Raw genomic sequence first — 13,626 nt, 5'->3', positions numbered from 1 at the left:
TACAGCAAATTATATACTTAAGGCAGAGTTTGTGAAATAAGTGGAATATTTCAAAATACTATGAGTCTGGATGACGTTGCTGCCCTGCTAAACCAAAATATCATGCAATATAAACAATGCAAAAGAACATAGTTAACATATCTCTTGTGTTGAATCACTGAATGAAACCTGTGCATCATCTGACCTCAGGTGGTGATGACCTGACAGTGGGGTGAGCTGAGCACGGTCAGAGCAACTGACTCTAGCTGCGTTCCAGTTTAGGAGCTGGATCCTCTGATGTCCACATTGTGAAAACGAATGAAACGTAACAGATTCAAAAGCAGTGTATCCTGTGCAGCCTTCACATTCCACAATCCATTGTAAGATAAGATTGATTTTATTGTCCCGAAGGAAATCATTCTTGGACAAACAACCAATATCTGCTGTTTAAAAAATTCAACACAACATAGTGCATACATAAATACACCCATTCATTAAGTGCACAGACACAGACTGTTGCATCACTCTGCGTGGACATGCTCACGTTGCATACAGAGACTGCCACTAGCCAACAAAATTGCACCTGCCCGTTGTACAACACGTCATAATAGTCGTCATAATATGCGCCTTATCAACTTGATCACATTATCATTGTGCGCCTGTCACACAGAAATGTACAATTCAATTCAATTTTATTCATAATATCAAATCATAAGTAAGAGAGTTATCTCAAGACACTTTACAGATAGAGTAGGATTGACCACACTCTATAATTTACAAAGACCCAACAAGTCAAGTAATTCCCCCAAGAGCCAGCATTTAGTGAGGAAAAACTTCCTTTTAGAGAGAAACCTGGGACAGACCCAGGCTCTTGGTAGACAGTGTCTGACGGTGCTGGTTGGGGGTGTTATGAACAGTGGCAATTATATATATATATATATATCTATATCTATCTATCTATCTATCTATCGGGTTGGGTATCGTTTGGATTTTTACAATTCCGATGCCCGAACTGGTACTTTTAATTCCGATTCCTAAACCGATTCTTGAAAAACTGAAAAATATAGTTTTTTCTTAAACTATGCAGCTTTTTTTAGTTTAATTGACCTTAACTGAACAGCTTCAGAGTCATTGGATGGTTATATGACTTTTTTCAGGTTGAATGGTGGTCGTTTTGCTTCCCCCTAGCGCCTGTGAGCTGAAAAACCACTTTGGGCCAGCGTATCGCGTGATATCAGGTCTCTGCACACATACGCCCATTCAGGAACCGGCTAACAAGGTAGTGATGGAGTTTTTTTTCACACATCGTCGTGGCTGAGCCGGCTAAAAAGAAGCAGAAAGCTAGGAAAGCATTGTCGGAGGAACAGAGAAAGAGGAAACAGAAGACTGACCGAGAGAGGAGTCAGACACGAGTAAACATAGGAGCTGTAGGGGGGGGCTCTATAGAGAAACCTGTAGGGGGGGCTCTATGGAGAAACCTGTAGGGGGAGCTCTATGGAGAAACCTGTAGGGGGGGGCTCTATGGAGAAACCTGTAGGGGGGGGCTCTATGGAGAAACCTGTAGGGGGGGCTCTATGGAGAAACCTGTAGGGGGGGGCTCTATAGAGAAACCTGTAGGGGGGGCTCTATAGAGAAACCTGTAGGGGGGGCTCTTTGGAGAAACCTGTAGGGGGGGCTCTATGGAGAAACCTGTAGGGGGGGCTCTATAGAGAAACCTGTAGGGGGAGCTCTATAGAGAAACCTGTAGGGGGGGCTCTATAGGGAAACCTGCCAGCAAAAACAGAGAAAACAGAGAAGAAATGGCCAAAACTGCATAGCGCCCCTTTAATTGAAAATTATATTATATATATTGTTTTAAAGTACTTAAATATATAATAAGTAAACCTAAGTCACCTAACACACATCTACAATAATTTAACAAATAACAGTTACACTATTAACAAGTAACAACAAAATAAATGTTGAGTTGGTATGTTAACTAACCCAGCTTCAAACTTTAGCAGTTCTTTTGCAGAAAAATGACCATATTTGCCTTCTCTGGTGAGATACTACACCTCTCCTGACTTATGGCCCGTCCTGCACAGGAGAAACCTCTCTCAGATGGTGTCCAAAAGGCCCGGACACACAGGTAGGAGTTTGAAAGGGCAGACAATACCACCAGGCTACAGTGTCCTGTCCTGAACGATAGACTAGCAGAGCAAGTGTAATATGTTTACTAGTGATCACGTGAAGTGAATGGTTAATATGCTTTTACGTCTGTTTTGGTGAGTCCAGAGGGAAAATATGGCATTTTAAAAGTAGCCTACATTTACGATTTACGAGAAAGTGTGATATTTTTACGTCCGTTTCAGAGCGTGTACAAAAACCCGTCTATCAGCTGTGATAGTAGAGTGCTTGTCGGAGAATAGCGTGCACACGCGCTTCACACCGCGAGCGGGCACGTGCGGCGGAAAAGGGAGAGAAAGAAAAAAAGAGTCTGCCGCTGTCCGGAGCCACAGAGGGAAAATATTTCAGTCGGAACCAAAATTTGCATTCTAATCCAGTCCGAATACTAACGTTTGCGTAGGTTTCGGTACCCAACCCCATATACGTATATATATATATATATATATATATGTACGTCACACAGACCCCTGCAAACCCTCCCACCTATGTGGATGTGAAATTATAAATGTGCTTTCAGTCGCAGGAAGAGTATTCTATGAACAAGGAGAAACACATGGTCTATTTCTGTAGCTGCACACTGGTAGACAAAGGTTGAAGAAGTTCAGAAGGACAGGACTCAAGTCCCCAGTTTGTGTTTGATAGTTAATAGTTTAAGAAATCAGACAACTACGTCCACCCAACCCTCAACAGTTGGATGGGACATTCTGAGCTCCAGCACGTATTGATAGTGCAACCTCGAAAATGTTCATATTAATGGATTTGTCACTCTTTGTTATTATTATTTGCGTTACTTCTATTTGAGAGATAATCATGATTTAGGCTTGGACCTACATTGCCCATGATCTGGAGGCTTTGGGGGATGTAAACAGGAAGTATAATGTTGCCACAGATTCAGTTACTGGGTGAGTTACTATGTTTTTTTGTTTACATTTGAGCAAATTGGCAGTTAAAAGAATGCTGAAATTAGCTAGCAGCGTTTTTGGAGTAGATATTGGGGGATTTATTTGGGATGGACATCAGAAATAAATCTTCCAAAAGTGTTTAACAATGAAAGTAAAAATATGAGTATCATGTCTGTGTGTTCAGATTTTACTGAGTTATGAAGAGACCCAAATGGAATCTATAGATGTATTTATTTATTTTTCAGCTGTGATCCAGAATGAAAACCTGCAATTGTTTTGCTTGGGGTGGAGCTGTATTAGCAGTCTTTTAAATTAGCATTAGAGTTGTATCTAAAAAAATCGTGTCGTGGGAATTCTGCGGCTGCAGATTCCGTGTGGCCCTGGTTATGACTCTGTAGTTCAATTTTTGATGCGGCGATCAGGCTCTCAGGGTTCATTTGCCTCCATGAGCTGTGTGTCACAGCCACTGCTGCTGCTCCAACTGTTGAATGTGTTAATAAGTGGGTCAAATCAGCAATCAGAAGTACATTACTAACACTCCATTGTTTTTAGAACAGTGACATGCGCCTGTCCCTCTGAAGTGTGATGCTTCTGCGTAAAATCTAAGCCGTGGCTATGTACGCAGGTAGGTGGAGACACGGACCCTACGCTGGATCCTACGCCGTAGCCTGACGTGTACTTCTCGAAAAATTTAACTACGCGTCGCAGCGACGCACGTCGCTCAGCCGTGGCTTTGGCCTGGTTCTCCTTCTCCGTAAACAACATGAAATCAAGGAGAGGGTTAACTTCTCCTGCTCCAGATTTCCCACCGTGGTCAGAAAGCACAGGGGAGACACTTTGTTTCTCTCACTAGGACTCTAGAGTCACTACTCACGCTGAAGATAATCACTCACACCGCACCACACACACAGCCATGCCGGCCCTGCTATTAGATCGACACACACACCAACGCACAAGTATAGACTTCAGGCCACTTACGTAGGCTGTGGCGAAAGCTCTGTGTGGAGCCTCCGCAGGACCATAAATCAAGCTTTACCTCATGCAACATCTTTGCCTCATGTTTCTCCCTCTGCTAGTTCACCGAAACGTGTTTCTGAAAACATTTTAAGCGAGAAATAGGCCGTGCAGTTGCTGAATCGGTCTTCATTTCAGATCAACAAAGGTCAACTTCAAAGCCTTTTAAAGAAAGGAGGGAACAAGACAAGGAAAATGAGGCGTAAAGCAGAACGAAATGACATTGCAAGCTTACGAAACACACAGCGACCCCAGACCTGGAACAGTGACATACATCAGACCAAACAGAGTGAACACAAATAGGTGACTACATAAGAAAAAAAACTGACCTAAAAAAAAGGAGACATCGCTGTGACAAGACAAAGGAAAAGGGAACAGGAGAAATGGGAGCAAACTAAATAAACAAACAAGGCCTTCGTTTTCTAAACTGTCAACAATGAGAGACTCAGGAGATCAACTTGATCCTCTAATTAGGGCAGAAATCTGATATGTGCCAGAGCTGTGGAAAGCCCGGTGAAAATGGCTTCATTTAAGCAAACAGCAGGAGGTGAAACCCAACCTACCTACTCTGACACTCCCTGTGTGACTCCTTTTCACAATGCTCTCTCTTTCTTTTTTTTTTACTCGTTTGCAGAGGTCCTTTGTCCATTTCCCACTTTTTCTTTATCTTCTTTATCTTGTTATTAAAAACACTGCCACCGAGATTGGATCACAGCAGATAGAAAGAAAGAGCCCCTATTCGTTCTTTCTCTTTGTTTTGTACACAATCCCACAGCCTCAATTCTTACCAGATACATGTTGACCTGAGGCCTGTACTACAAAGCAGGATCAACATGCCCTGGATTTATTTCAGCTACCAGGCTTCACCTAACCTCAGAACCGCTGTCCTGCATAACTGGTGGTGGTTATCAACTAGATCAGTCAACCGAGGGTTTCCCCATCCAGCAACGCGCACGTTCACGTAAAAGAGGCGTTTGCACAGCACGACCAATCGCAAACATCTACCAGAGACGCGTATTTTACATAAGAAGAACAAACTATAATTCTACACATGTACGTTTTACAGGCAATACGCAATACAGTTGCTGCTTCCTAAAACAGGAAGGAAAGCTGGCAAAATAATAGCCGATGCTGTTATGCGTAAATCACAACAAAAATATAAAAACATAATTCAAACCGATGTGTGGCATTGGCAACACACGGCTCAACACGCCAACAAATAGCCTATACGTAATTCCCTCCACTGAAAATATAAATCTTTCATGAAAATACCCATCAGGGAATGTTAAGGGGTTGTCGGTCTCTAAATGTTTTAACTTTTATGAGTGCACCGAGCTCCACCGGATCTTCTAAGAACAGTGACTCCGTTATCAATCGAGTATTGATTGGTCAGTAGGCGGTGCTTTTACACCGGTTGATCTGTAATCTAGGTGTTCAGCATAAGTTACCGCGGCGATTTAACCCGGTAACAAGTGATCCACCGTCGTGATACACAAAACCCTGGGTTGAAACTGAAGTTACCTCGTTAATGCCAAATCTTGCTTCGTAGTACAGGCCTCGCAAACAAATGTGATGAAGATAGCACTAAAATCCTTACGGGATTGTTCTGGTGCAGCTGGATGTCTTTCGTTTCGGCCAGATGTCCGTCCCCTTCCTCTGTCTCTGTGTTGGCGTTCTAACCTCTGGTGGATTTGTGAGGACTATGGTTAACTGCTCCTCAGATCTCTGCAGGGTCAATCCAGACAGCTAGCTAGACTATCTGTCCAATCTGAGTTTTCTGTTGCACGACTAAAACTACTTTTGAACGTACACATGTTCCACCGAAACAAGTTGCTTTCAGAGGCTATTTTGCAGAGGCGTCGTTGCACCTAGCGCCCCCCAAGACGATTGTGAGAGAGGTTTAAAGGTTTAAAGAAATGCCAATAAACCAGAGCACGTTTTTCTCCCATCCTGGATTGCTGTGTGGACTAGCCAGACCTTCCTCCGCCGCGCAGTTGAGGAAGGTCTGGCAATGAGAGACTAGGACCAGAGTGAATCACAGATATTACATGAGCTCAAAGTGTGACATGACTGTGGTTGGACTATCCAGCAACAAGAAGAGAAAAAAAAAAGAAGCAATCATTCACCTTCTTAGAGAGGAATATTAACTATTGAAAGGGCCTGTGATTGGAAGCATCAATCACAGTGTGTCACAGTGTTTCAAATTGTATGTCTCGGGTGTTTTGTTAAAATAAATAAAATAGAAATGTTAATCATGAAAAAATATGAAAAAAGAAAGATATAATTGAAAAAAAGAAGGTTAAAAAAAGGCATGTCTGACATTTGTAAAGCAATAATTGGGATTTAATCATTTGCATGACATACATATGCATATACTCAAGAATCTACACTGGTGTCTTCAGACTTTTTGCATTACACTGACCTATGATGTTCCGTTCATGAAGGAGTTACCTTACTATTGAAGCTACTTAAAGGTTCAGTAGGTAACTTTTAGCAAAATAACTTATAATAACTCATATTTGCTGAAAAAGTAGCACATGAGAAAGATAATCGTGAAAAAATCATGTTCATCTGCCTCCCCCTAGTGTTCCTAATGGCATTTGCAAGTTTTCACCGCGACCGTAGATTAACAACCAATCAGAGCGGAGAGTCTCTAATGCAGTGTCAATGACCATCATTCTCATGAACTCATGAACTGCGATCAAATAGTCAAACTAGGCAGCACTGATAAAAAAATGAATCAAGATTCTGTTACTTTATTGGATATTTCTCACCTCAAATGTTTACAAAAACACATTTTCGTGTACTGTTTTAGCTGTAAAATGGGAAAGTTTGTGACCAAGTTGATTCAAAACCAAGCAGAAGCGGAGCAAACATTTTCATTTCACAGCTAAACAGTACAATTAAATATGTTTGTGAAAACATTTGAGGTGAGAAAAAGGTAACAGAATCTTGATTTATATTTGATCAGTGCTGCCTAGTTTATCAGTTTGATCGGAGTTCACGAGCGCTCAATGGTGTTTTAAACCCCCAACGTCGACTTCAAGGCACCTAACCAAGGGGGTAAGCTTCTCCTCGGACATCCTATGGCGCCATTTTGATGCTAATAAGCCATCACCTCCCGTTAGCATCCCATTGACTGCCATTCATTCTGACGTCACTTTGACAGCGAATAACTTTACATCTGAAGCGTTTAAAGACTCTATTTGTCCATTGTTTATTTCTAAAGAAACTGTATAAAAGGCTCCATTACCTTGTACCTCACGTTATGGCTCCGTAGCAGACGTTTTTATAACAATAGGCTAACGATTGTGTCATAACCACGAGACTTCCTGTCTCATAGTAGAGGAGTTACCGTATAGTACAGGAGAAGCTCTCAGGCAGTTTGGACTTACATTAGCTGGTTAAGTTTAATTACTAATGTTAACTAGCATTTTAGTGATCAATAATGAGCCTGTGTCTATGTTAGCTCCTTACATATACCTACGCTCTCCGTCTCTGCAATATTCGGAATGATTGAGATTTCTCTTGGCACAGCTACCAGAAGACTTCCAACTTTCAGACACGTTGCTCACAACACATTTACGTCGTCTCACTCAGTTGGAGGCTGAGCAGTAACGCTAGCCATCACCGTAAAAAGTGCTTCTAATATCCTTCACTGGTCTCTGTCCAGAGCAACAGGATCTGTTGGTCCATTATATATATGTCAATGCACCTAACCCTAACCTTAACCCTAACCATTGCCTAATCCTTGTGCCTTCCAGGCAGGCGATGTTGGGGGCTTAAAACACCTAACACCTTCACGAACCGTCATTGACACTGTGTTCGAGACTCCTCGGATCGGTTGTTTTTCTTATGCTATTAGGAGCACCAGGTTGAGGCATAGGAATATGATTTTTTTTCACAGCCTATCTGATTCATGTTGTACTGTTGGGATATAGTATAGTAGTTCATAAAAATATGAAAATTCTTTTTTATGAGAGTTAACAACTGTAGCTTTAAGTGAAAAGCAATTAGGAAAATTTATTTTGTATCATCCTTAAGGAATCTAAAGCAAATAAACAGAGGTTAAAATGAAATTCTGATCAATGAGGTCTCCATTCTTAATGAACAATTCAGAACCAAATTTTGAGGCCTCCATTTGGCTCCTCCAGTGAATCATGTAAATCAGCTGTTACAGAAGCCGTCTCATTAAAACCCTGTCAGTCTTTTGCTCTGTTGCTCCACAACACTTGGAGCTCTCTGGCTGAGTGGAGTATATCAGCCTTGACAAGAGTACAGTATGTGAAGTGAAAGCTACACTACATCAGTGCCCTTTGGTAGCACATCACAGTGGACACTTTAAAGTGGTCGTGAAGTGGTAACAGAGTGGAGAGTGGACATTGTGGCTTAATGTCCTATCTGAAGTGTGAGACTGTTTGGCTGTCTAATGAAGGCTCACTGGCAGCTCAGTGATGAGTTACAGCAGTTTGCAGTAAAGCAGTGAAGATGCTGAACCCAGGGTTTCTGCAGGTTTGACCAAGTCAAATTTGAGACTTTTTAAGACCTTTTTAAGACCACTATGAATGAAATGTAATAACAAACATCAAAAAAACAAAACCTCGTCAGGTGTCAGAATCCGGACAAACATCGTATGAAACTTATCCCCCGATTTCCTCATTGGCATTATAGCACTGGTGTTAAGCTTGGCTTCAATAGAAGTTGCATGTTGGTCTCATTTGTAGTCGGGATACAGCGAAATTATTTTGACTAGCAAAAGAAGGAACTACAACACCACAAAATAAAAAATAAAAACATTCTCAAGCGCTGCGGGTGCATTTCAATGAGCGTAATGAGGTAGCGTTACATGGACGTAGGAAAATTAAGACCTGTTTAGAATTATTTAAGACCTAGAACACAAAACTTCAGCGAATTTAAGACTTTTTAAGGCCTAAAATTTGGATTTTGAAATTTTTGACTTTTTAAGACCCCGCAGAAACCCTGTGAACCCTTTGAACCATAGACTCTGTTTGGTTTTCACACCCATTATGTACATGCTTATGGCAGAGTAAGTACATGCTATATATTATTTTCGGGATATGTTCCTCTAAAGGCTGTTAATTGTACTTTAAAGGTGCTCTAAGTGATGTCACGCATTTTTTAGGCTACAGCATTTTTTGTCACATACAGCAAACATCTCTACACCATCTGCTAGCTGCCTGTCCCCTGAACACACTGTAAAAAAAAACACGGTCTCTGTAGACAGCCCAGGCTCTACAAACGGCAACAAAAACAAACTGGCCAACCTGCACCACTAAACATAACACACAGTGTTCCAGCCAATAACCGACAAAAAGGAGTTGGGGGGGTTAGTTCGCGGAAGCACAGAAGGGAAGGGGAGGGGACGGGATGAGGAGGAGGGAGGGGCGAGGTAGTCTCGTTTTGTTTGAAAATACTTTGAACATCAACAAGAAGTAACGTCACCCAACATCGCTTAGAGCACCTTTAAGGACACTTTTTACTGTATTGGATTTTTGGTAACACTTTACTTGAAGGTATCGACATAATTGCGAAATGCCACTGTCATAACTATGACACTGTCATGAACGTGTCATAAACGTTATAAACAAGTCATAAACGTTTATGACTTCTGACATTAAGTGTCGGTTTTTGTCACGACAAGTTGACATTGTTTGGGTTGTATTGATTATGACAAGTTGACATTAATCAAAGTGACATTACCAGAAGTTGTCTTGGTAATGACAAGCTGACATTACATTTGTTTGGGATGTCTTTGTTATGATAACTTGATATTAACCAGGATGACATTACTAGAGGATGTCTTTGTCATGACAACTTGACATAATGTCATCCTGTTTAATGTCAAGTTGTCTTAATAAGGACACTCCAAAGAAATTTAATGTCAAGTTGTCATGATAAATACATCTTCTGGTAACGTCATCCTGGTTAATGTCAAGTTGTCATTACAAAGACATCCCAAACTAATTTAATCTCCATCTCCATGCACGGCTTTACCGTAACGGCTTTCACAACTTCACCTGGAGTTCCCAATCAGAAAGTAAGTCCGTTTCTCTCTGCTGTTGGCTGCTAACGTTAGCTACAATAGCTGACATTTAGCTAACGTTAATGCTTGTGTTTGGGGGACCTCTATAACGTCAGTTAAGTTAACTTTAACCAGCCTGGTTCTTTGTGAAAAACAACAGCAGCAGGGAGAAACAGACGTAACTAAACATGCTTGCTGTCTGGGAGTTCCAGGTGAACTCGTGGAAGACGTTACCTTGCGCTGGCTGTGTGGTGATGCCAGGCATCAGAGCAGCGGGCTGTGGGACCAGAAGACTGATGTTTTCGCCAGATTACATAACTCACACTCTTCTTGCCCCCTCTACTCAAACACCTCCACTCCACACCAACAATAACGAACAACAAAACTAAACTGACACTGAACCCCCCCCTCAAGTGTTATCCTATAATACTATACTATACTATTACTTGAATGGGAAAAGCGTGACCAAGCTTTTGACTGGTACTGTACATGTTATAAAGAAAGACATGGCATTTATTGTTTTGTTTTTTACTGTGGTATCAAATTAGGTATTAAGAATTATGAAATTTCATATTTTATTTTTTTTTTATAATGTTCAAATGTGTCAATGTGTAATAAATTGAATTAATGTACAAGTATTATTCTTTTTTCCTTTCTTTTTTTTTTTCACACAGTGGAATCGACTACTTTTGGTGGTATCGGTACCGACTGCTAGATTTTTGGTATTGTGACATCCCTAGTTAGAAGGTGCATATTTTTATACTTGAATTCTGAATGGATTTATGCAGTGAACATTGTAAAATCTGCTATCACTGGAAAAAGTAAGTTGCGCTCATTCCAGTAGTATGTGTAGTATAGTATAGTATATTCTAGTTTGATTGAGTTATGATACTAAGAAAAAAAGGTGCAACTTTTTCAAAATGCACCAAGGGTTAAAAGGTGCCCAAATGTCCACACGTGAATGCAAAAAGACGTACAGATTCATACTGACAAACATATACACACAGAAAACAAATATGTCCACACAAAGACAAACAAACAAGTACGCAAACAAATGCACACACAGCTGCATTGTATTGCTTTAACAACCATTAGCAAGAGCAAACACATGTCCATGTTCCACAAGGAATTTACTACAACTGAACACAGGGCTGCTGCTGGAAAGAACCTTCTCCCGACGGAACATCATGTGACAATTATGTGCTTGATTCTGAGAGTGAAGGCGGCTGAAAATCTGCCTGAAACCAGGAAATATTACGAGACTGAAATAATTTGACATGACAGAAGATCTACTAACTCCAGGCATATGTTTAGCGTGGGTTTTGCTTTGTGTCTGTTGAAATTGAAGCTGATGGACCAAAGTCTGATCTCTTTTAGTTTAATTTACTTTTTGATTATTTTCAAATCAGTGGAATCTCTGCTTTATGCAATACTTATATATATTCTTATATATTTTAATGTATCCTTTCTCCTTTTGATCATTCCATATTATTATGACCTCCTATTCTGTTCAAGCATGATTCACCTAAACCTATACTTCCTGTTTTCCATCATTAATCTGCATCTCTCCCTCCCTTTCCCCACCCCCCATTTATTACCCCACCCAATCCTTTCTCCTTTTTAAAATATGCTTCTCATTATTTCCAACAACCTTTTTAGAGAGATGGAGCTAAGACAAAGCTATAGTATACTGCACATTTGCAACACACAATAGAGCTGCATGCATTGCCCACAATACATCATTGTTTGGGGAAAACGTTAACTCCTAAACATGTTTTGTTTTTCAAGTAACCAAACAGTCATGCATTTCTTTGCTCTATCCAGTGTGGACAACAAAAGGAGCAATAGAAATATTTCCATGACCTTGGTAAGAAAGCAAACATATGCAAACATACAACACAAAGCCTGTGGCTCGATGACTCTGCCATGCTCCTGTTTAGACTTCAGGGGGCAGAAAATAAAGATCACTGCCGCTTTAATACTCCAGTGGCCAGGCTGACAGCAGCCCCTGCCACGCTCAGCTTTGTGGCGGAAGGCGAAAAGAACCCTGACATGCGAGCAAAGAGGAAAAGAAAGAGACGTACAAAAGGAGAAGAGACAAAAAGTGGGAGACAGACACAAAGGGAAGATGGTCATTGTAGAAAGCACCACCATACTGGGCCGCACTTCCCAGTCAGTGAACCCATTTTGGCTCAGATGCGGTCATTATCAGACATAACAAGACGTGACTGTCTTCACCAAGAATCTAATGAGCATTCAGAGCAACAGGAAGACAAAAAAAGAATGGAGTATGAGAGAAAATGAGGTTGGACAAAGACAAAGTCTCCATCAGCTATAATGAGCTGTGTTACCCTGACCCTTTATCTACAGTTTATGTCAGCTGGAGAGTCAGCTACTATACGACCTCATGCTGCAAGCTTGCAGTATTGTGCTGCAACACACATTTGTACGCATATGAACAGACACACTCAGTAGTGTATGAACATAGCCACCTGTGTCCACAAATGCAAAAACTAAGACAATATACCTGCTGTCCCAGTATTCACACACTTTAAATTGATCTATTCACACACTCTGCGGCTGATCTGTATCTAAAATTGGCATGCAGTCTTTGACCAACACAACGAGACAGATAATACCATCGTGGAATGTCAAGTAGCCTGCTGGGGGCTGATATGTTGCTGTCGACTTCTCTCAGCTTTTCATTATTTCTCTTTTCCTCTCTCTCTCTCCAGCTGTCTGACAATCCTCTTTTCAGTCTGCCTCTGAAGCTATGCCTAACCCCAAGCCATTTGCAAGCTTAGACCAGACAACCAAGTATGGTTCGAAACTGAAAATAAATGAAACGTTCGAACAATCAACGAACAATCACTGCCTTCATAAATACACCCGCAAGATCTTTTTAATAGTCCTCCCTTAGTAGTCCTCAATGATAAGGGTAGTAGTATTGAGATGCTATTTGAATAATGACTCATTAGGGTTGCTGGTAACAAGACATCTTTTCTGTTTGTGCTTGACTGTAGCTCACAAATCCACCAAACAGAAGACAACACTTGATCAATACATCTTTCCTATTAGACCTTCCTAATTCCCTGTCTGCATGCTGCACCCATTTTAACTCTTCAGCACCAAATCCCTTCAATTAAATTGCCACACCACTTTTTGGGTTGGGTGACAGCAGTCTGTGAAAGTTATTCATAGCGCTATCCTGCATCCTGCAAGCAGATATGTGGGCAGAAAAAGCTTAACCTACAAACTCAGTTTCTCCAATTTAACATGTTTGCCAGTCAGACTTTGACAGTTTGTGAACAAACACAGTTAAAAGGGGGAGACTGCACACATGACTTCCACCTACCATCCAGTGTGAAGAAGGGGTTAATGCTGGAGTTCAAGCCAAGGCTGGTAAAGGTACCAGTGGCAAGGTCACCATCAATGTCCCATGTCGATTTGTTGCCAGCTCCAAATTCTACACCTGCACTAGTGTCGACTTTAGTATCTGCTTTATTGCCGTCAAACTCAGCA

General features: G+C 41.1%; 1 protein-coding gene across 1 annotated transcript in view; it reads right to left on the bottom strand.

Annotated features, from left to right (window-relative positions):
- Positions 1–13,626, bottom strand: part of LOC144537064 (uncharacterized) — a 142,183-nt gene that overhangs the window by 18,039 nt on the left and 110,518 nt on the right.

The sequence above is a fragment of the Sander vitreus genome, chromosome 22 (assembly GCF_031162955.1).
Source record: "Sander vitreus isolate 19-12246 chromosome 22, sanVit1, whole genome shotgun sequence".
NCBI classification, from domain to species: Eukaryota; Metazoa; Chordata; class Actinopteri; order Perciformes; family Percidae; genus Sander; species Sander vitreus.
This window is presented reverse-complemented; position numbering and strand designations above follow the sequence as displayed.